This window comes from Cololabis saira, chromosome 2, assembly GCF_033807715.1.
Source record: "Cololabis saira isolate AMF1-May2022 chromosome 2, fColSai1.1, whole genome shotgun sequence".
Classification (NCBI taxonomy): Eukaryota; Metazoa; Chordata; class Actinopteri; order Beloniformes; family Belonidae; genus Cololabis; species Cololabis saira.
Genome location: NC_084588.1, coordinates 48518297 through 48539390, shown reverse-complemented (window position 1 = coordinate 48539390; position 21094 = coordinate 48518297).

Sequence of the window (21094 nt, the reverse complement as noted above, 5' to 3'; positions counted from 1 at the left end):
TTTCTTTGTATCTTTTTTTAAAGACTATAAATACTTTTTCATGACTGCACCCCCCTCATTTGTCTGTTCATACAACTTGGTCAAAATATCCTTTTACTTTTTTTTTTTTTTTTTATATATATTTTTTATCCCCGATTTTTTCCCATCATATCACCCAGTGCTCCTACCTAAGTGACAGTCCTGGGCATTTCCATCCTCTACCAACCCCGGGAGGTCCTGCACTGAGCTCAGGTCTCCTCCTTAACCTGAGGAGTGAGGCCGATTCTTTTCACCAGACAGGGCGGGAGAGAGAGAGGAAAAAGACGAGAAAAACTCTTGATCTACCTGTTACCATGCAGGCATTTGTCCAACTGGAGATTTTAAAAGAAAATAATTAATTAGGGATGTGTCTGCATCCAGATTTCTTAAATACAGAACAATAAATGGCACTAGGTTTTGTAAATCTTGCAAAAAAGAAAAATACAAATGTGTATTTCTGCTGTTGTGTTTACAAATAGTTTCAGCTCAAAACCACACAGACTTTAACGTGCTATAAATCACCGGCGGAGGCAGCAGAAACAAGCTCCCACACCGAGCAGCGCACTTCCCATCATTCCCTGTGACCCTCCGGGGAATAAAACTGTCCCATTATTTAGTATTTATTTAGAGATGTGTGTGAAGCATTTTTGCTTCTGTGACTTTAGGCTCTTCTTCTTGTAAATGTGCTCTGAAGTGACGTGGCGGGTGTCTGAGCCAGTAACAACGTAGCATCGTGCTACTTTCTCATGAACAAGTGCTTGTCAGTCTGCATGTTGGCGAGGATTTCAGAAAGATGGGAAAATACACACTGTTTTGGAATAAATATTGCAAAAAACATTTGTACATGCATCTGTGTGTTCTCATTGAGGGTTATCCACTCATAGATCATTACCCTCATCCTCTGTGCACTTTGAGAAGACAAAGGTGTTGGACCACCGTCCATATGATTATGAATTCATGACGTGTGCGATCGGAGGAACATTACATTTTCATCAAATTCCAGCAAAGCCAGACCCGGCCTCCCCCCTGGAGTTTATGGCCCCGCTGCTATCTTCTCGCTCAGGCCAATTTATAACCCTGGTGGCCTGTCTCGAGATGGCCTGTATGTGACCCACGATACGGCCCCAGATCAAAGGGGCGCCCACGGAAACAGAACTCAGGTTTATGACACCTAGAGGGGGGTCAAAGGAGCGAATCAGCAGGATTTCTGCCAGGTACAGACTCCCCGGGGGGTTTATGGCACCTGGGGGGGTCAGACACCCGGAGCCCGAACGCCAGGCCTCGATCGGCCAGGAGGATTGGTTGGCACTGCCTGTGATCAGTCCCACCCCCAAAGAGACTACAAAAAGGAGCAACCACCTGAGGCTCCTCTGCTTTTTTTTCGTCTCGTTCTTGTTTAGTTTCTCCGCTTTTTCTTCGTTTCTCTGCTTTTTTTTGCGTTTTTCAGTTTGCTCATATTTTTTTGGCATCAGGCCAAAACCTGGAGTGTGGCTCCAAAGTTTTCTTTTTCTTCTTTTTTATTTTTCCCTGTTCACTTTTCCGTCTGCCCGGCCTTTTTGCCTGCTGGCAGAGGTGAGACTTTTCCTAGCCCGACTCCCACATCCAACCAGCGCAGAATCCGCTCCGCGGACCCTGCCAGCCGACTCAGTGGACGCCACCGCGGTAAAACGGTCTTTCCCGGAGCATCCCGACATCGGGGCCCGGCGCCGACCGCGACAAAGGACCACTGGAGATCTCACGCTGGTAATAGGGTCGCCGGTCCTGCAAACCTGCCCTGTGTTCCTTTTCCTCAGAGTCGGACGGGGTGAGACGGAGTCCCCCCCCTCCCGGGTGCGCGCAAGGAGCGTTTATACTGCACCCACGGGCTGGACGAAACCCCCCTCCTCCTCCTCTTCAAACAGAGCGGCTCTCTCACCTACTGCAAAGTAAGAGGCGATTAGTGTCTGGGCAGATTCATTTAAGGTTTATTTCGGTTGTTTTGACCCTGTTTATTGAGTTTATGCATTGTGTGACGTGTTGATTGTATTGAACGCCTGTTTACGTGAGCTTTCACCGCCGAGTGATCGGACCGCGGCTCCCGACGATCTCAGAGTGGGTGGGGGTTACTCCCGACCCGGTTCTCGAGTGGGACCTGCGGCCGATCTACTAAACCGGCCGTTAGAGCTCACAAAACCCCTTTGGGTTCCCCCGGCTGCGGTGACCGCCTGCAGCCGCGCATCTGTGTGAGGCGCCGGAGATCCCGCAGGCACGTCGGTGCAACGTCCGAGCGCGGTCCGCTGACACGCTCCTCCGCCCCTCCCCTTTCCTTCACTAAACCCGGTTGCGCGTCAGATCCACGTGGTGTTTCACCGTTGTTTAGCCGTGATCTGCTGCGCTTTCCGTTACATTTCCTTCACGGCTGTACGGCCGTGGGTCGCCTTCCGGGAGGCGTGTTCACGGAGCGCGACGTAGCACGCCCCTTCTGGCAACGTGCTCACGTACCGCAGCGTGACCCGCCCCCAGAACGCGTGACGCGCAGCGTAAGCTGCTCTGACGCATACACGCACACACCCACACACACACACCCACACACCCACACACACACACACACACACACACACACACACCAGTCTCAGCCCGGAGGATCCCAAGAACCCCTCCTTTTCATCGTATGATTTTGTATTTCTTGTTGTGTGATTAAACGATCAGAATTTATGAGTTTTGCTTACCAACTGTTTGACACTGATGTGAATAAATTTCTGATCACAAAAGCCGTCTTGTTTATTCTGTGCATATCTGCCGCCAAGGCTGGGTGACGAAGTGTGTGTTCGGATCTCACCTCCTTCAACTAATAACTGGGTATAATAATTACTCTGAGACTGATTTTCTGCTGTTTTAGTTATCGAATTCCACCGGAGTAAGGCCCCGGCGGTGGTGCCCCGAGGATTTTTATTTATCATATTGATAATACGATTTGATAAATAGTCAACTTTATTAATTATTAATAATTATTAATAATATTCATTTATAGCCTTGGATAACTAATCAGCCAAGCTACCCGAGTTGCACAACAAAGGCATTGCTAAAACGCCTAAAACGCCTATACAAGTTATACCCAAAGTAAATTGAAAGCTGTTCTTGAACCGTTTGAAGTACATAGATGGTTTTGGTCTCTTTTGAAAGTGTGGCAGGGTGGAGGAGCAGCCACTCAGCTGATTGGGCACACCTGTGCCCAATCAATCTCTCCACCCTGCCTGGCTACATAAGCAGCGGCTGCACACCAGCCAAGAGGTCTCTGCTGGGAGGAAGGAGAGCTGCTGAAGGTGCTGACACGTGTGTCTGGGTGAATAAAACGTTTCCTGCACGAAACCCTGTGTCCTCTGTCCTGTCGGTTGACCCCAAGTAGTGAGCATTGCTACAGTGGCGCCTAACGTGGGGATGGAGGAGGAATGCAGGGAGCGGACCCTGGAGAAGCTGGCACAGGTGCTGGCGGACCTGGCTGCCCTGTTGCAGAGCCATGGGAAGCGGCAGACCGCGGCGCTAGTGGCGCAGTAGCCGGCAGGCCGTGAGGCGGAGGCTGCAGGCCGCCAAGCGACGGCTCCTGAGGCGGCCCCAGCGACGGCGGGACCCGCAGCGCGATCCACCCCGGCGCCACGCCGGAGATTCACAACGGAGGTCCCGGAGGGTGCGGTCCCGGAGGGTGCGGTCCCGGAGGGTGCGGTCCCGGAGGGTGCGGTCCCGGAGGGTGCGGTCCCGGAGGGTGCGGTCCCGGAGGGTGCGGTCCCGGAGGGTGCGGTCCCGCCTGCTGAGGTGGAGGCGTCGGCTGCTGAGGTGGGGCTTTTGTCTTTTCTGCCCCTTCTGCAGGGAACCTGTTGCAAAAGGACGTGAAACTACTGGATCTTATCTCTTTGAATGACTTTAAATTCAGACTTGGAGCACGTGAGACGGCCTCCTGAACCTGTAACTGTTTTACCTAATTTAGATGTAATTTTACTGTTTTGAAACTAACTTTTTTGCTGCCTCTTGGCCAGGTTTTTAATGGGACATTCTTGGTTAAATAATGGTTAAATTAAAAAAAAAAGTTCATAGGCTAAGGCAAGATTGACATGAATTGATAAACATTTCAGCCTTAAACAGTGTTAACTGTCATTGATATAACTGGAGCGTCGTTGTGGTCATAAACCGAATATAACTAAAGTAAAACTCTCCATGAAACCGTCCATGTGGACAAGACGGTTGGGCTAAAAGGACAAAAGCGAAACAAATGGGTAAAGGTTTATATTAAGTTCACTATGACAACAGCAAACAAGCAACGTATTGAACTTTATAAATTTCTTATCAAAATTAACCATGTTTTATTATTTAATATTAATAAAAGTATAATTATCCTTGTAGGTCCTTCTCATAACACTGAATAAACAATGTAATAAAAAAAGAATTTGTTAGTGGCTAATATTAATTAACAAGACTTTATAACTATCAATAAAGTATAAATATAAAATACTCTTACTAACTTCATTGTAGTAACAATTCATAAACCACTTATTCCTTTATATTCCTTTTTTGTCTTTTTGTCTGCATATATATATTGATGGTTGGCATATATATATATATATATATATATATATATATATATATATATATATATATATAAAATTGTAACACAAGAGAGTTAATGGCGACTGTATCACGTTTGAATTTGGCCTCCCGAGGCCTGTCGAAGAACTGCAACTTTTATTACTTCCTTGTCCTTGATGAATTATCACCAGCAACAGGGGAGACCTGTATGAAAGCCGATGATTTGGCAGTTTGCTGCCCTGAAACATCCAGGTGTGTTAACACAGCTCTACCCCCCCTGAGCGAGGAGTCTAGAATATCCTGGCCAGCCCCGAGGATCAGCGTTGGGAAACACCAACCCAAGGCCAACTCTCACACAAGCAACTTTCTGAGACAAGCAACTCGTGTTACACTTTAATCTGAAAAGCGTTACACAACCAACAAATTGGGGTTCAACATTCAACATGAAGAAAGACTATTCACAAGCTTTGGTCTTTATTGAACGAGCCATTAAGCATTCGCAGAGCTGGAAGAAAAAGGAAGTAAATCCAGAGACTAATTACCTTAACAAATCCTAATTTGTGTCAGAAGGTTGTGTATCTGGAGTACAATTAATGAAATTAGTTTTGAGGAGTGGTTTAGAGCTCGGTAAGAAGCGTTTGTTGACGTGGGTCTTTCCTCACAGAAAGGAGATCTTTGAAGACACAAATCAACCCTCAGTCGGACCAACGGTGGTTAAGTGGAGACGGTTTGATGCTGTGGTTCTTTTCCTTGGACTGGTGACTCCAAGCTGGTTCCAGTGATAGTTGGGAGCCAGTGCTTTTTGATGGCCAGCTGCAAAGAAACCCAAGCTGCGTCTGAAATCCCATACTTCCAGCCTAATGAGTAGCAAAAACAGTGTGTGAGATTTTTTAGTGCGTCCAAAACATTAGTACGTACACAATAGTATGTACTATCCATACTCATTCTGGAGAAATGTATTAGTATGGATTGATGGACACAAGGTAAGCAAAAACTTCCCACAATGCAATGCATGTTTGGTTTTGCTAAGTGCTGCGCAGATACTTAGCAACCAACAAAAATGGAGGATAACGTTAGCGGTACCAAGCAAAGCTGCACCACGACCATCACGCTACAATTCAAATGTGAGCCCCATCTGGCCAACTGGGGCGCCAGATGGGGTGGAAGCGGTCCGTCACTCCTCAGGATAAGGATAAGGAGGAGACCTGAGCTCAGTGCAGGGCCCTCCCTGGGTTGACAGAGGAGAGCAATGCCCAGGACTGTTACTTAGGTATGAGCACTGGGTGATGAAATGGGTAAAAAATTGGGGTAAAAAAAAAAAAAACTGTGCCGGATTTAAGTATATATAATGTATGTACTGTTGAGTATGGCATTTCGGACAGTGTTGTGCATGAACGAGTTCAAATGAGAGAACGTTGAACTGAACGCAACATAACGCAAATAAAGAACTTCAACTTCAACTTGTTCATTCTGCAGATCACCAACTGGAATTTGAACTGTTCAGATTATGTGAGTTTCAGCTTCACTGTTTAGGTCCAATTATTACAGAATACACACATTTAAAATACTCAACGAGACGACGACTTGACACTACATTACCCACAATGCAGTCTTTACGATGACCAGTGAAGAGAGAGACGTTGCAGACGCAGATGATAATCCATTTATGATTATTGGCGGGAATTTTACACATCGTCTCCCAAAGAGTCCGATGGTAAAAATCTAACCTTTCTGTGCAAATTATGTCCACCTGAGAAAACAAGTCTGAGCGTCTGCCTCGTCAACTTCACATTTGAAACGTCATGTGGAGTTAAAGCATCCGTCCAGTATGAGGAAATATCTGCGAGTCCTTGATAACCAAACTAATTGATCAGGAAAGACCAAGAAGACCCAACAGCCCCAAACGACCCCAGTCCCACTGCTGCACCTTCAGGGTTGATTTACCAGCAATAGGTAGACACACTGATAATGGACTAGATTGATGGAGATTTACAGCCTTAGTAAAGTTGAAAAGCCACCAGGACAAAACATGATTGTATACAGTGAACAGTTTTAGGATAGGGGGGGGCGTTTCATTTGTACTTCTATCCTAAAAATATTGAAATGAACTGAATTTGAACTAGTTCAAAATGAAAATGGTGAACTATGAACGTGAACTATTCATTTTTAAACTATGTGAACTGAACTTTGAACTAGTTGATGAGAAGTAGGAACTTGCACAATACTGAAGAAACCACCCGTTCAGAGGCAGGAAAACCAGTGTCACATTGTCACCAGCACTTTTCTGGGCTCGGTGCAGGAACTATCAAGGGCAACGAATGGGATCATCTTACCAGCCAGAAACACTGACCACCATTGTTATGCATGTGTCTCTGCAAAAGAAACTAACACAAATAAATTAAGGAATGGACATCAGAATTCAAAAGCAGCAGCACTTTAAATGTTTTAAAACCAGCTTTGTGTCTGTGGACACATCTCAATATGCTGCATAAATATCCCCTGCTTGCATTCATGGATCCATTTCCAACAGTGCAGATAAACCTTATTACAGCAATCCGTAAACCAGTCAGCATTTGGAAGAAAGCAGCATTCACATCGGTTCTTTTGAACTAAACGTAAGAACAGTATTTGCATCTCCACTAATAAGCCTCGCGGGGTGTTTCAGCATCCCTCGCTGGCGTTTATGGACCCTGCTCAAAACAACGTGCCTAATCCTGTTTGTAGCAGCGTTCATAAATACCGGTCAGCATTCAGGAAAGACACAGTCTGTGTTTTACCATTTCTGGATGTTTAAGTATCTCCTGCTGGCATTTGTGGATCCCCCTCCAAGCAGCGGGGATTAATCCTGCTTGTAGCAGCATTTGTGAAACCGGTCAGCATTCGGGAAAGCCGGTTGGCATAAGCGTTAGTAAATACCAACTGTTATTTACAACCTTCACGAAGGCAGACTGGCGATACTGAGATGCTGGATTTGAGGGAAAGCACTGAAACTGTGTCCTCTGTGGTCGTCTACAGGGAAATCTGAGTACGTTAAAAGGAGGGTAAAGAAGTAAAAAGGATGTCATGATGTTGTGAAGTTGCTCTCGTGGTTCTCTGGGTATAAAAAAGCAACCCAGCACTACGTGCAAGTTGGTCAAAAATGTTATGGCAAATGTCTCTACGTATGTATTTCACTGAAGAAAATCAATGACCCCCCCCAAAAAAAGAGAAAAAAGCAGAAAGAGTGCAGCATGCCTGAAGAAGAAGCATCATGATAAAGGCTTTCCTCGCTGCCTCAGGGCCTTGACCTCTTGCTATCAGAGAGGGGAAAATGGATTACTGAGGCCCCACCCACAAAGACAAACTCAGGCCTGAACGTTAAAAAAAATTGAATAAATTAAAAAAAATTGAATAAATAAATAAAAACTTTTTTTTCAAATTAAAAAAAAATTTCAATAAAAGAATATTTCATTTTTTTTAAATTGTGTTTACTTTTCATTTTATTTTAAATAAAAGTAAAGTCATTTTTAAAGGAATTTAAATTTTTAAAAATTGTGTTTTTTTTATTTTATTATAAATAAAAGTAGTTTAAAAGTAATTTTTAAAGGAATTTAGATTTTTTTAAATTGTGTTTATTTTTCATTTTATTTTAAATAAAAGTATTTTAAAAGTAATTTTTAAAGGAATTTAAAAAAATTTTAAATTGTATTTATTTTTTATTTTATTTCAAATGAAAGTAATTTAAAAGTAATTTTTTAGTTTTTTTTGTTTTATTTTTTTAAACATTTTATTTGAAATAAAAGTTTTTTAAAAGTATCCATACGAAGCTGGGCATTTTGTGCGTCTAAAGGATCATTTATGAAACCAGGTTCCAGAGTGGAAAGATTTGAAGACGCTGTTTACGTGTCTGTTGTTAACGCCTCTCTGCAGCCTTTTTGAAATGCTAGCGTCGCACACGTCACTCGTATTGCCGCTATTTCCTCTGTCAACAGATTTCTGCCGATCTGAGTGTGCCCGGCGCTTTGCCGCCTGTTTTCGCTTGTTTCTGTCAAAGCACCACAGCGCCACCAACAGGCCTGGCATGTATTTTACATACACTGACCCATCTCCGTCTTTACGAAGAACGCTTTTGAAATTATAAGCCTTTCATCCTCATGTGGATGTAGCCTAAATTTGCCAAAATATCCTATATTATACCGTCAGGGTGGCTGTCTGTCCGGGGATTACATGTGTCTGCGTATTTTGAGTTTAATCACATTCTTTGTGTCCATTATTTTAACTTAAATTAAGACCAGATCAAATTTGAAGACTAATTATAGTAGAAAACACATTAATTCCAATGTATTCATGTTGTTTTTTTCTTGGCACTGTATTATGTATTGTTATGAGCCTGAATGTGCTCATGTAGAGCACGGCGAACAGCTTTCATTGCAGACTATGTCAAAAAGATGTTGTACTGTTCTTCTCCAGTGAAGCATCTGAATGCTTCTTCAACAAAACAAAAACTCAGAAACACCAGACTGAACTGAGTGATGCTTCAAAGAACTCACATTTGCCTTTTAATACTTTAATTCACTTAATATACGGCTTGTGTTCTCTGTAGAGAAAATAAATATTCATTATCAGTGAGATAATGTGACAATGCTAAAATCCTGTTGCTCCCATTCATGTCAGCTGAGAGTGGAGGCAACGACAAAGTCTGTTGTTTTTTGCCATCATCACTTTCATTTGAGTTCGAGGAATACACCGCTATTAATTTAAAGGTATGGGAACAGAGTGAGATTGGTCTGAAAGCACATCAGTCAGGATCATATGAATGGAAATGAACCAGCAACTCTAATTGGGGAAAAAGTGCTTCAAAAACTGGATGAAAACATAGTTTGTCCAGTCACAAAAACAAGTCTCAGCCCTCTAACTGAAAGACACTATGGTGAGTCATCAGGTGAAGAAACCAAACGCTCCTCTTTCTCAGTCTGTTGGCCGGAGGGCAGCGCTGTTTAAACAATTTACTTTTGGTTTATCTGAATAGTATACCAAACGCAGTCTGAATAAGTCTTTTTGTTGCTTCTGAATGTTTTAGAGACACTTCAGCTGCTTTGATGGACAACATAACCTTGTATAGATAAGATATTTTGCCACCAAACAAAAATGTGGGTTAAACTCATAGGAGTGATTTTATAATATACATCCAGACCTTTCATATGTATTCATCTTTGGACTGTAAGTGACAAATAAAACTTGAACCTGAGTCAGTCCAGATATGATTTGGAGCCATCAAAGATTTACATTATTTGTTCTTTTCATTAAACTCCAACTCAGGAAAATATATATGACAGAGGGGAAGTAGGGAGGGTGATGAAGTCGAATCCACCAGCCACTTGAGCGGTTCAGTGTGTGGGCAGAGCAGGAAACGAAAACGAAGGCAATCACAAGGAAGAAAAAGGAGAAAAACCCAGAAAAGGGCAGGCTGAAAAATTCGCCATGTCTGGGTCAGTCAGAAATCTGATAAGTATTTATCCTCTAAAGCACTCCCTCCGCCGCCACCTCGGCAGACTGCAGGGAAAACGAGGCGCAGCGTTTAACACCCCGTCGCCGTTATTAGGAATCACACAGATTAGCAGTGACATTCTGAAAGACGAGAGGTGTAACAAAGGGAGAGAGCTATTTGCATTGCCAATTCCCATCAAAAGAGTTCATAGTGGTGCTTTAATCCAGGTTTAAACCCTCTATTCCAGTGAAAGGCACACAGATAATGCATTTCTCTGACTCACCTGTGAGCCTGGCTGTGTGATGGGTGAAGGAATCGATGCTCGAGTGGGTATGTTCAGTGTGCCTTAGTGTGATTGCATGCTCTGGTGGTTTCACAGCGCTAACACACGCGGCTACATTCCAGCTACGCAGCCCGTGCTAGAAAGGCTAGAAGACGAAAATGTTAAACTGTTCTCCAGCAGCTCCTCCGTCACTTGTCAGCTGCTGCTGCTGCTGCTGCTTGCTACTCTGCATTTCTTTCTCTCACAAGATGGCAGTGTATCGCCTTGGTTTGTTGTCTCCAGAGAGAGAGAGAGAGAGGGAGGGATAGAGAGGGAGAAGCCAGACTCCTGGACGTAACTAAGACTCTGATTGGAGTTTGAAGTGAGAGAGGTATCAGTCGAAGCATACAAAAGCTGATAGTAGTGTCTTTCAATCCTAATAATGTGCTGCAAAGAGTTGAGCGTCGTCTTATTGATTGGACAGCCAGGGCTGAATGAGAAACAATGGCCGTGATAGTGAAGTCAGAGTGTGTAGACTGCAACGGTGCGTATCTCATCAAGGGTATTCCTTTGTGCATGCATGGACGCAGTATCTCTATAAGTGCACACGTGCTCCGATTGTGTTTCATGTGATATGCATGTTCCATTGTCTCGTGTTACTTTGCATTGATAATCTCAGCTTCTTTTGTTCAGGCAGCTGCATGGTTGTGTTGAAAATGATGACAACACACCATCCAATCCCCTGCTACAGTCACATGGCTGTTAAAGACAACACGAAAACAGCGATGGATGCATTAAAAAAGGCCTCAATGTGGCATTTCTCTATTGTGACTGTAATCCTCTTCCCGGGTCTCATTCTCAAACGTAAGTGGGCATTAACAGACTTCTGTGAAATGAGTGCATTATTTAGGCCTTTTAGCAAAAAACCCTGGCCTTTGAAAATGTCTTCAAAGGCTCTTTCCAGGGACCATGTGATGCATGTTTTCTTTCCAGCAACACCTATGGACAATGCCGGAGCGAGCGCCTGAATGTACATCGAGCCGCGGAGATAAGGCGGTCCTCTGGGAAACAGACGGTCCCGAGAAGCCGGCGTCCCCCCCGTTCAGCAGAGCGGTTTCAGGTTGGAACAAAACGCCGCTCATAATTAAGCCTCTGCGGTATTTATGTACTGTAATCTGGGGCTGGATTCAAAACAAATAAGGAGGTGTGTTTCCTACTCATTACAACAGTGGGATGCTGGAATCATCGACACGAGGCCGGTTATACGAGAGAGTCACATGAAATGGATCGTCATTGGTTCTGTGGACTTTAGCTGGGAGGGAATATGTCAAAAATCATAAAGATTGTGCACTTGTGCAGTTTTTGATATTTGGCATGGTGTTAGGTTTGGACATAAGGTTTTCAAAAACCAACACCAACAAATTGGGATGGCCCCCTACTGGCCATCCCTAGTGGCAACTCTGTTGCCTTCTAGCTTAAATGTATCCTTATGAATTTGTTTGGAATGTGTATTTAGGTACTGTGTACCTTCTAGGAATGATATCATCCAGTGTTTGTATAGACTGTTTTTTAATTAATTTATTGGTATCAACACTTTTTTTTAATGCAACAAATTGCAGATTTTTGCACACAGCTGCCAACTTTCTCTCTGTGTTCTATTGAATGTGTTATGTGTTTGTTATGTGTGTGTTTGGGCGCGAGCTGCCAAATCAAATTGCCCTTCAAGAGATTAATAAAGTTGTCTTGAATCTTGAATCTTGAATGACCAAAGATCATGCTTTCCTTGTGGCTTTGTTCTGAAGTTGAGTTCATCTTAAGCCTGAATAAAGGCCACTCTGCTCACCCAATGAGATTATTGACACTACAGCGATAGTGACCTGTCCAATCAACAGGAAATTGCATTTCTTGGGGGTGAAAATATGGGTCTAGAGCCCTATAGCCTCCAATACTTTTATGTGACTTAATTCTAGAGTTTTTTGTGCAAAAAATGACCTTGAAAATTACATTTGACCTTCAACATGACCTTGAAATAGGAAATGTATCTCAGAATTGAATTCCTAGCACCAAAAAAGTAGAGAAAGTGACAATATACAACAATCTAGGACTAAGAGAAGCTGAGATACGACCTTTGGTCTTTTCGGCGGGAGCCATTTTGAATTTTCTGCAAACTGGCCACTAGGGGGCGTCACAATTTGTTTGCGGTGGTTTTTGAAAACCTCATGTCCATAACTAACACCATGCCAAATATCAAAAACTTGTCACCAAGTGCAGGATTTTCATGAATTCCCTTCCAGCTACTTTAGTATTAAAACAAAAAGAAGTGTTCCAGGCTCTCTGTTTTTATTTTTTTTACAGTTGGTCCCCTTGAAGTTCCTTGATATTTCACAGCTGTCTCAAATATATGGTCTGATCTGAAACTCATCGCTGCTCATCTCCGCGGACACTGAATTAACTAAAGCAGATGTTTCTGTTTTACTTCCCATAATACCTAGAAGCAGATTTGCTATATCACTTTGTGCCTGATCCAATTTCTGTTTCGGTGTAGAGAGTTACAGTCGGTACCAGCTAACAAGGCCCAGAGGTAAACAGCTCCTGAAAGACACTTTCATTTTCCTGCCTGGCCTTGTTTCCTACTTTCCTCCTCCTCTTCCACAGTGCAGGATTCAGGAGGATGTCTGAACCATTCACACGGACTAATACACTCATTCACATGAAACTTGCAGATCTTTATGCCGTCACTGCTGAGCTGTTTTACGCTCCTATATACTGCACGATTTTTACAGTTGCATAATATCATTAAGTCTGGCACTGCACCAACTTCCATCTGCCGTAACTTGGGTATGTTTTCAAAGATCTACTGTAGTAGTAGACGAGGACGAGGGGGCCGACTGAATCATAGGCTGGATGTAGAATAACGTCGTCATCATTTACTGATGATAAACAGTCAGTAATATGCAAAGCAAGCAAACAGTAAGGAAAGTAGCTACGTCATCTTGTAATTTGCATAATTTACTATTTGTATGTAATTGTCAAGGAAACTGGAAGGAAGAGGAATAATAAAAAAGGGAGTTAAAAACACCCGAATCTGTTTGGAAATGCAAATTATTTTTCTTTTGTTGATTTCTGTTTTTTTTTTTTTTTGCGTCACCAACCTTCCTCTGAGAGGGGAAGATTTTTTTTTATTGGGCACTTCGAGAAAAAAGTTTAAATTTCGTGAAAAAGTCGAAATTCCGCCTTTTTTTCCCCCAACATTTCAACATTATTCTCGACATTTTGACTTTTTTCTCAACATTTCAACTTTTTTCTCGGCATTTCGACTTTTTTCTCAACATTTCGACTTTTTTCTCGAAGTGCCTAATGAAAAAAAAATCTTCCTCCTCTAAAATATTATTTTTATTTTTCTCTCATGCCTGGCCCTAATACTTTTCCGTTATTCTGACTATAGGTCAATGCACCATAAAATAATCATTATAACAATGAAATGAACAACGATGGCAGCACCGGCTGCTCGCTGAGAGTGAAAACGATCTCACGCTGGAGTCTCCAAAAGTCGTCAATAAGACCCGAAAAAAGCTGCTAAATTTGTCGCAAGACTTGTTTTTGTGAGAAAGTTATTAAAGGAATGTGAAAACTTGTTAAATATACTGTAGCAGCAAAGTCACTAAGTTGCCAGCACTGCAATGAAAATGAACCACACTTTCAGACAAGCTTCATTGTGTGAATAAAATACTTAAAACAATAGGTTGTAAAGGAGAAGAATGTGGTCATGGTCATGGTGAGGTAGAAGAGGCAAGTTGGATTAATTAATATATCAATTCATGTTGCATTTAAATGGGTTAGTCAATAGTCCAAGGATTTCTGATACTGTCAAAAAATGTGTTTATTTGTAAGGATTCCGATTAGCTATGCCCTTAAACACAGCTAGTCTTACTGGGGTCAACATTAAAAAACAATACATCTAAAACATACAGTTAAAAACAAGACATAAAGAAAGAAAACAAAATAACACGACAAACTTGCATTAAAGTTTACCGTACATGTAAATCATTATCTTAAAGCAAAAAAAACATGCATGAAACATTCCAATATACAGTAAAACATCATCTAGGCAATGAAAATCAGATCAAAAATACACCTCACCCTGTCCAGTATGTATATGTATCTGTATAAGTGTGTGTGTCTGGTATCTTATACATATGATATTCCAAGGTGTTTCTTAATTTGCTTTTTGAATATTGATTTCTGTGTTAATTTAGTCATATATTGGTAAATAATTCCATGATTTCATTATATATTCCACTGTATGCTTAAGAAAATTAGTGTTTGGCTTAGGAAGTGAAAACCGGCCCTTTGTTGCCTGTCTAGTGGCGTATGCAGATGACTCTAGATTGTGTCTTAACTGATTGCACTGATATAATCATATATAATCAAATATATAATATAATAGCATAAGAAAATGATCTCAGACAGTCTCTGGTGGCTGAACCACTCACATTACAAGACGTTGGACCATGAATTACAAAAACTAGAAAAGATATTTCCACAAATGTCTCACACTGATTATCTGATTATCTCACACCGACGCCCACTGGTTAAAAACATTTTGCAGCACTTCATGTTTTATTTTTTCACTTTATTTAATTTGATTTAATTTGTGTCCTTTGTTTTAATTGATACACTACACCCTCAGTAGTGTTGCTATAGTTCGCTTGTCTCCTTTCTGTTGACAGTTTTGCGTTCTGCACTGCCCTTGTCACTAAATGACGAGGACGCAGCGAGACTCTGGCAGATCACATTCACACGCCTTCGTTTTCTGCAATAAAAGCTCTTTGTACAAATCCCTGGAGTCGACAGCAGGCTCAAATAACAGCCAACTATTAGATGTATAGAATTTGTTCAGAATTCCTTAGACAGAAAACAAAAGTAGACATACTCAGGAACGTTAGCTGAGACACAGAGGGAGTCGCAGCTTCCCGTCGAAAAGATGCTGCAAAGTGAAAAAACAGGTTACTTCTATTTGATAAACTCGAGCCTCACAGAGATAACTGCAGACGGGAGAAAGATATAAAAGATAAACTTGTTGTAAAATGTGAGGAGATGGGACAAAACCCGGGGAGGAAGGGGGGGATTATAAAGTTTTTCATGGTGTCATATCTATCTGCCACATAATCCCCCAGATGTTGAGGATGTGAGCTCTTCAGAACAGGCCTTAACGTCCCCTTTTCTCGTTTTCTTTATGCCTTTTCATTTATTTTAGTTTTTTGTCCTTCTTGACCTAGATGTCCAATGCCTAAAAATGTTCAAGTTTCAGTTTACAGCTCAGGTAAAAAAGTCACCTGCTTTCCTGCAGTTTGACGCTGGATTTCTACGTTGGTTCCTCCAAGTATTGATTGATTGATTGAAGATTTTTATTTCGACATGCATGTAAAAAAAAAAAAGAAAAAAAAACGAAAATGCAAAAAAATAAAGTACAAATATATGTATATATATATGTAAAGATCTCACGGATCCACCAACATGTTCCAAACGGAGTAGGATTGAAGTAAACACTTATCCAGTCCTACCCCTGAATCTTACATACATTCTTACACATAACAAGAGTTTCAATAAACTTACCCTCGGCGCCGGGCCGAGCAGCGGGAACGGTCGGGGGGTCGCCCCCCGGTGTCGGGCGTACCACCGAGAAAGCCGCTCTCGCGGCCGGGCCCATGGTGGCCTCGGCCAGACGGTGCGTCCAGGACCACCCCCTCCTCCGTGCCGCTGCCCCGCGCCAGCTGCCGGTCCGCCTCCGGGACCACCTCCTCCACGGCGCAGCCGCCTTCGACTCCACCTCCGCCTCCGCAGCCGCCTCTGCAGCCGCCTCCGCCTCCGTCCCAGGAGCCGTCGCCTGGCGACCTGCAGCCACTGCCTCCCGGCCAGTCGGCTGCAGCGCCGCCAGCGCTGCCGCCAGCGCTGCCGCCAGCGCTGCCGCGGCGAACCTCAGGCGTGGAGCCGGGGTGGGCCGCTCCGGGCGTCCCGCCGTCTTGGGAGCCGTCGCTTGGCGGCCCGCAGCTTCTGCCTCCCGGCCTCTCAGCTGCGGCGCCGCCAGCCCCTCCCGCGCTGCTGCGGCGAACCTCAAACGTGGCGCAGGGGTGGGTCGCTCCGTGGGCATCAGCGGTGCCAGCGCAGCGAGGTGCTGCTCGCCCTGGTCCCAGAGCAGGGCGGCCAGGTCCGCCATGGCATGGGCGAGCTCGTCCAGGGCCCGCTCCGTGCCTCCCTTCTCCATCCTGTCGGGCCCCACGTTGGGCGCCAGTGTAGCAGGGCAAGTGCTACGGGGGCCTGACCGACAGGATAGAGAGGACACGGAATTAGGTGCAGAACCCTTTATTCAGCAAAATCACCGCCACACTTGCACAAGCACCTTCACACAGCTCCAGCAGCAGCTTCTCAGTCCGAACCAGCTGCAGTCTCCCAGTCCTCCTTATCAAGGCTGGCAGGGTGGAGAGGCTGATGAGACACACCTGTGTCCCGTCAGCCTGAGTGGCTGCAGCTACTCCACCCTGCTACACCATCATTTACACGAACCTGCATCAATACGCTGTTAAGGTGCTATGAGCAGCCAAACCTACAGGGGGCAGTGTAACGAGAAGATAAAGTTATGCTAGCCAGTCAGAATCCTGGAAAAAAACATCAACAAATGACACAAGTAACATCCAGTTACATTAGAATATAAAACAAGTAAAATACAAGAAAATATTGACGGTGGCCAAACAAATTGTAAACACAGGGCGTGCACATGACGCTGGTGACGTTTCTGTCGCATAATGTAACGTTCTGAAGCCTAAATGTCCGTTTCTCTCTGTTTACAAGCAAATCTCCACTTTGGCAGGAGTTTTCAGAAATAATCGTTTTTGGTGACTTTGAGCTTCGTTTTCGTGTAAACGAACGGCCAAAACGCATGAAAACACCACCGTTTTTGCTACGTGGAAACGGGGCCTTATAGTTCAAGAAATGTTTTTTGCCTTTGCTAAAACCGAGATACTTCTTGACAGTTTGGTTTGAACATGTTTGAACATGTTTGAACATGTACTTCACAGTCTCTTGGTCCGTTAATTAGCCACTAAGAGGCTGGTGAGTTCCTGGTTGTTTGTGTCCTGGCTTGTATGAAGAGGTTTTATAAAAAGGGCTGGATGTTGAAAGCAGCTTCCGTCCTGCGTTTCTCTGCAGCACTTGACCTTTCAGCGGGACCGAGTTTAGCTTTGCATGTGTTGAACGAGCTCCTGGAGTGCTTTGTGGAGGCACTCCGAGTATCGCCGGTATTTACAATGACTTTCTTTTCATCAGCACTCGAGGGCCGGTGCTTATAAGCCGATATGACAAGGGTGCACCAGCTACCGAGTCAATACTGTTCCCCTCTGTGAATTCCTCTATTTGTGGAGCTCAACTCTGTTTTGCAGCTAAAACGCAGATTTATTCATCCTCTCTTCCGTATTTACAAACTGCATCATACCTTTAATGGAATCTATATGTTTAAGCATGACGTAGAATTGTCAATTTGGTTTAATTCACCGTGCGAATTGTTACAGATTACTTTTGAAATACTGTATTTGATCCGGTCTTTGTACTTTTTGACCGAATAGAAACGTAATTCTTGCCATTGTAAGAATGAGATGTACCTGCTGTACTCTACTGCCTTTACTCTTTAACAACTTGTGCTTTTTATTATTTTACCTCTTTTCTTATCATTTTATTTCATTTTATTTGTTATTTACTGTTTAATTGTGTCTTGCCGCTTTTAATGTTTGCTACACAAATAAACTTGCCTTGCCTAAAAATGTTTTCGCAAAACTACACTAGCAGAGATGAAGTCTTCATCTTTGTGAACATGTGAAATTTTACAAGAAAATGTAATTCCCCATTGATAAAATCCATGCAAGGTAAACCAGGATACTGTGTCATATTTCAGAAAAATGTAATTAAGTGACACAACTATTGATATTCTTTTTATTGTTCATATATATATATGTATGTGTATATATAAAATGATGACAAACTAATCATATTATTTCTAGGAGATACAGTATTGATCTTCCTGTACACATACATCCTGAATAATACTGCTCAGTATTAACTAATCTTTGTCCTCATTATTGATATACCAACAGCAGCTGCGGCATCACATTCTCTCTCGTCTCTGACAGTTTGGACTTTTCTCCTTTGTGCTGTGGGTCTTCTTCTCATCGCCAGACTGACTGGATCAGCTGGATGGCATTTTTTCATATTACTAAAATATGGCAAGCAAAGCCCGTCTTGTCATATTGACATTCCTCAGAGGAGACCTATTGCAGGGTTTACCTTGATGGAGATTGCTCTATTTTCAGAGTAATACCAGAGCAGATAGCTGCAGCAGATGTGGAGATACATAACAAAAAGAACTTGTTCATATTACACTTTATATTTCAGACTTTAACTTTCGATTTTCTGTTTTTTGTAAATAAAAAGCAGTATATTTATGTCATTTGTCGATAACATTAGGATTTTTTCTCTTCGATTGGACTGTTTTTGCCACTGTTTTTTACCAGGCTCCAACGTTGTAGCTAATGCAGGTATAACAAAAGCTGCAGTTCCTCCGTTGACCACAGGGGGGCAGCTCCAAATCTGAGTCACGTCTCAATCAAGCGCTCCAACATGAACTGAGGCTCAGGCCGAGCTAAGATCTGTTGCAGTTCCTCGACTGGCCGCTAGAGGCTGGCTGCAAAACCCAGCCTCCATTGACTCCCATGTTAAAATGTCCAACTTTAGAGCAGAAATAAACATTTACAGCCTGCTTCAGAAAACATTTTGGTCTCAATCCTTTCATTTCTCCAAAAGTCGTCAATAACGCCTGAAAAAAGCTGCTAAATTTGTCGCAGGTCTCGTTTTTGTAAAAAAAGTTATTAAAAGAACGTGAAAACTTGTTAAATATAGCGACAAAGTCGCTAAGTTGCCAACACTGAAATGAACCATGAACAGAAAGCGGTGTATTTATGTCATTTGTCGATAACATTAATATTTTTCTCTTCGATTGGACTGTTTTTGCAACCGTTTTTTACCAGGCTCCAACGTTGCAGCTAATGCAGGTATAACAAAAGCTGCAGTTCTTCCGTTTACCACAGGGGGGCAGCTCCAAATCTGAGTCACGTGTCAAGCAAGCCCCAACTGTGAACTGAGGCTCATGCAGAACTAAGATCCATTGCAGTTCCTCGACTGGCCGCTAGAGCTTGGCTGCAAAAACTAGCCTCCATTGACTCCCATGTTAAAATGTCCAACTTTAGAGCAGAAATAAACATTTACAGCCTGCTTCAAAAAATATTTTGGTCTCAATCCTTTCATTTCACACCCATGCCAACCCTGAGGGGGGTGAATCTCTAATCTTTCTAATGTGATTGATTGACAGCCCGCTCAGCTAATGGCTCGCTTTTATCACTTCCAGGTAAACGCAACACTAACTGTTGTGGGTTTTCATTCCTTAGTGGAAGGCTCCACATGTTTAGATCCTTTAAATAAACATAGAGGTATTACTTGGGTGTTGCAAACTGGATGAGACAGTTTGTGCTGCATCTTAAACTCACATTATTGACATATTTACTGTACTTTAAACTTGCATTTTCATGTATAAACTGGACTAAAAGCCGAATACATGAGATTCTGATAAAAAATACAAGTGATCAAATTTCCTAAAGTCGTGTCCTGCCTTTGGGGCATCAGTCAAACACTCCAGCAGAGCATTGCCTTTTAACGACGACTATAACCGCTGGAAACTTCAGATGTAAGTGTCAAGAGTCGGGACGATGTCGAGAAGTCGTCATTCAGAGGGACTTACTTGTTGTCAAACCACTGCAAGACTGAATGTTTCGAAAAGGGTAATGTTTTGCAGAAAAGGTATCTAAAGTGCAATCACACGGACCAAATGTGGGCACAGCCATCAGTGAAACGACAACTTCAACCTTTCCCCGACGCGATGGAAACGATGGAAACAAGAGTAACACTTGAGGAAGGCCCGGACATTTCAGGATGGGTTCTGATGAAGCACAGAAGTAGAGAAATGAGAAATGATACACGACCAGAAGTTTATCAAAGCTACCGTAAACCCTGGTGATGAGGACATTAAAGTCTTGATGTTAACGGCTCCTGAGAATAAGGTTTTATCATCAGTCTTCATATATGAAGCTCAATCTCACAGCAGAGCTTGAAATAATCAAAAGAATTAGCACATTGATTCATATCCCTAGATATAACTTTCAGTTTGGTGCTGAAAGTTAAAGAAAATCACTTTTAAAGTAACTAGATTGAAATGTCACTTTTCAATAAAGTCTCGTTCCTTGCAGTTTTAGGAGCAAAAATAAATAATTGTGTTTATATGAATACAACTATTTGGTCATTTTTAGGGATTAACAAATAACTTAACTTTTGTTTAAGAAAAACCAAACAAAAGCAATTTCATGAGGTCCTTTTCCTGGATTAGAGGCGGATAAGTCCCGGCCCGTCAGCTGAGCGAGTCGGACACAAAAACCAAACATCCTCCTGATATATTTTGCTCTGTATGTCGTGGTGTTTGGCACGTTGAGTCTTTCCCAGAGACCACTGAACCATGTTGCTTTAGAGAAAACGCGATAAAGCTATACAACATAAATCGTTTTACATCAGAGGTCAGCTTGTGATTCCAGACTTCCCTGAAGTTAAATGTTTACTACTACTACTTCTACTACTACTGTCAGCAGACGCTTACATCTGACTTACATCTGAGACACACAAAACATGGAGCAATTAGG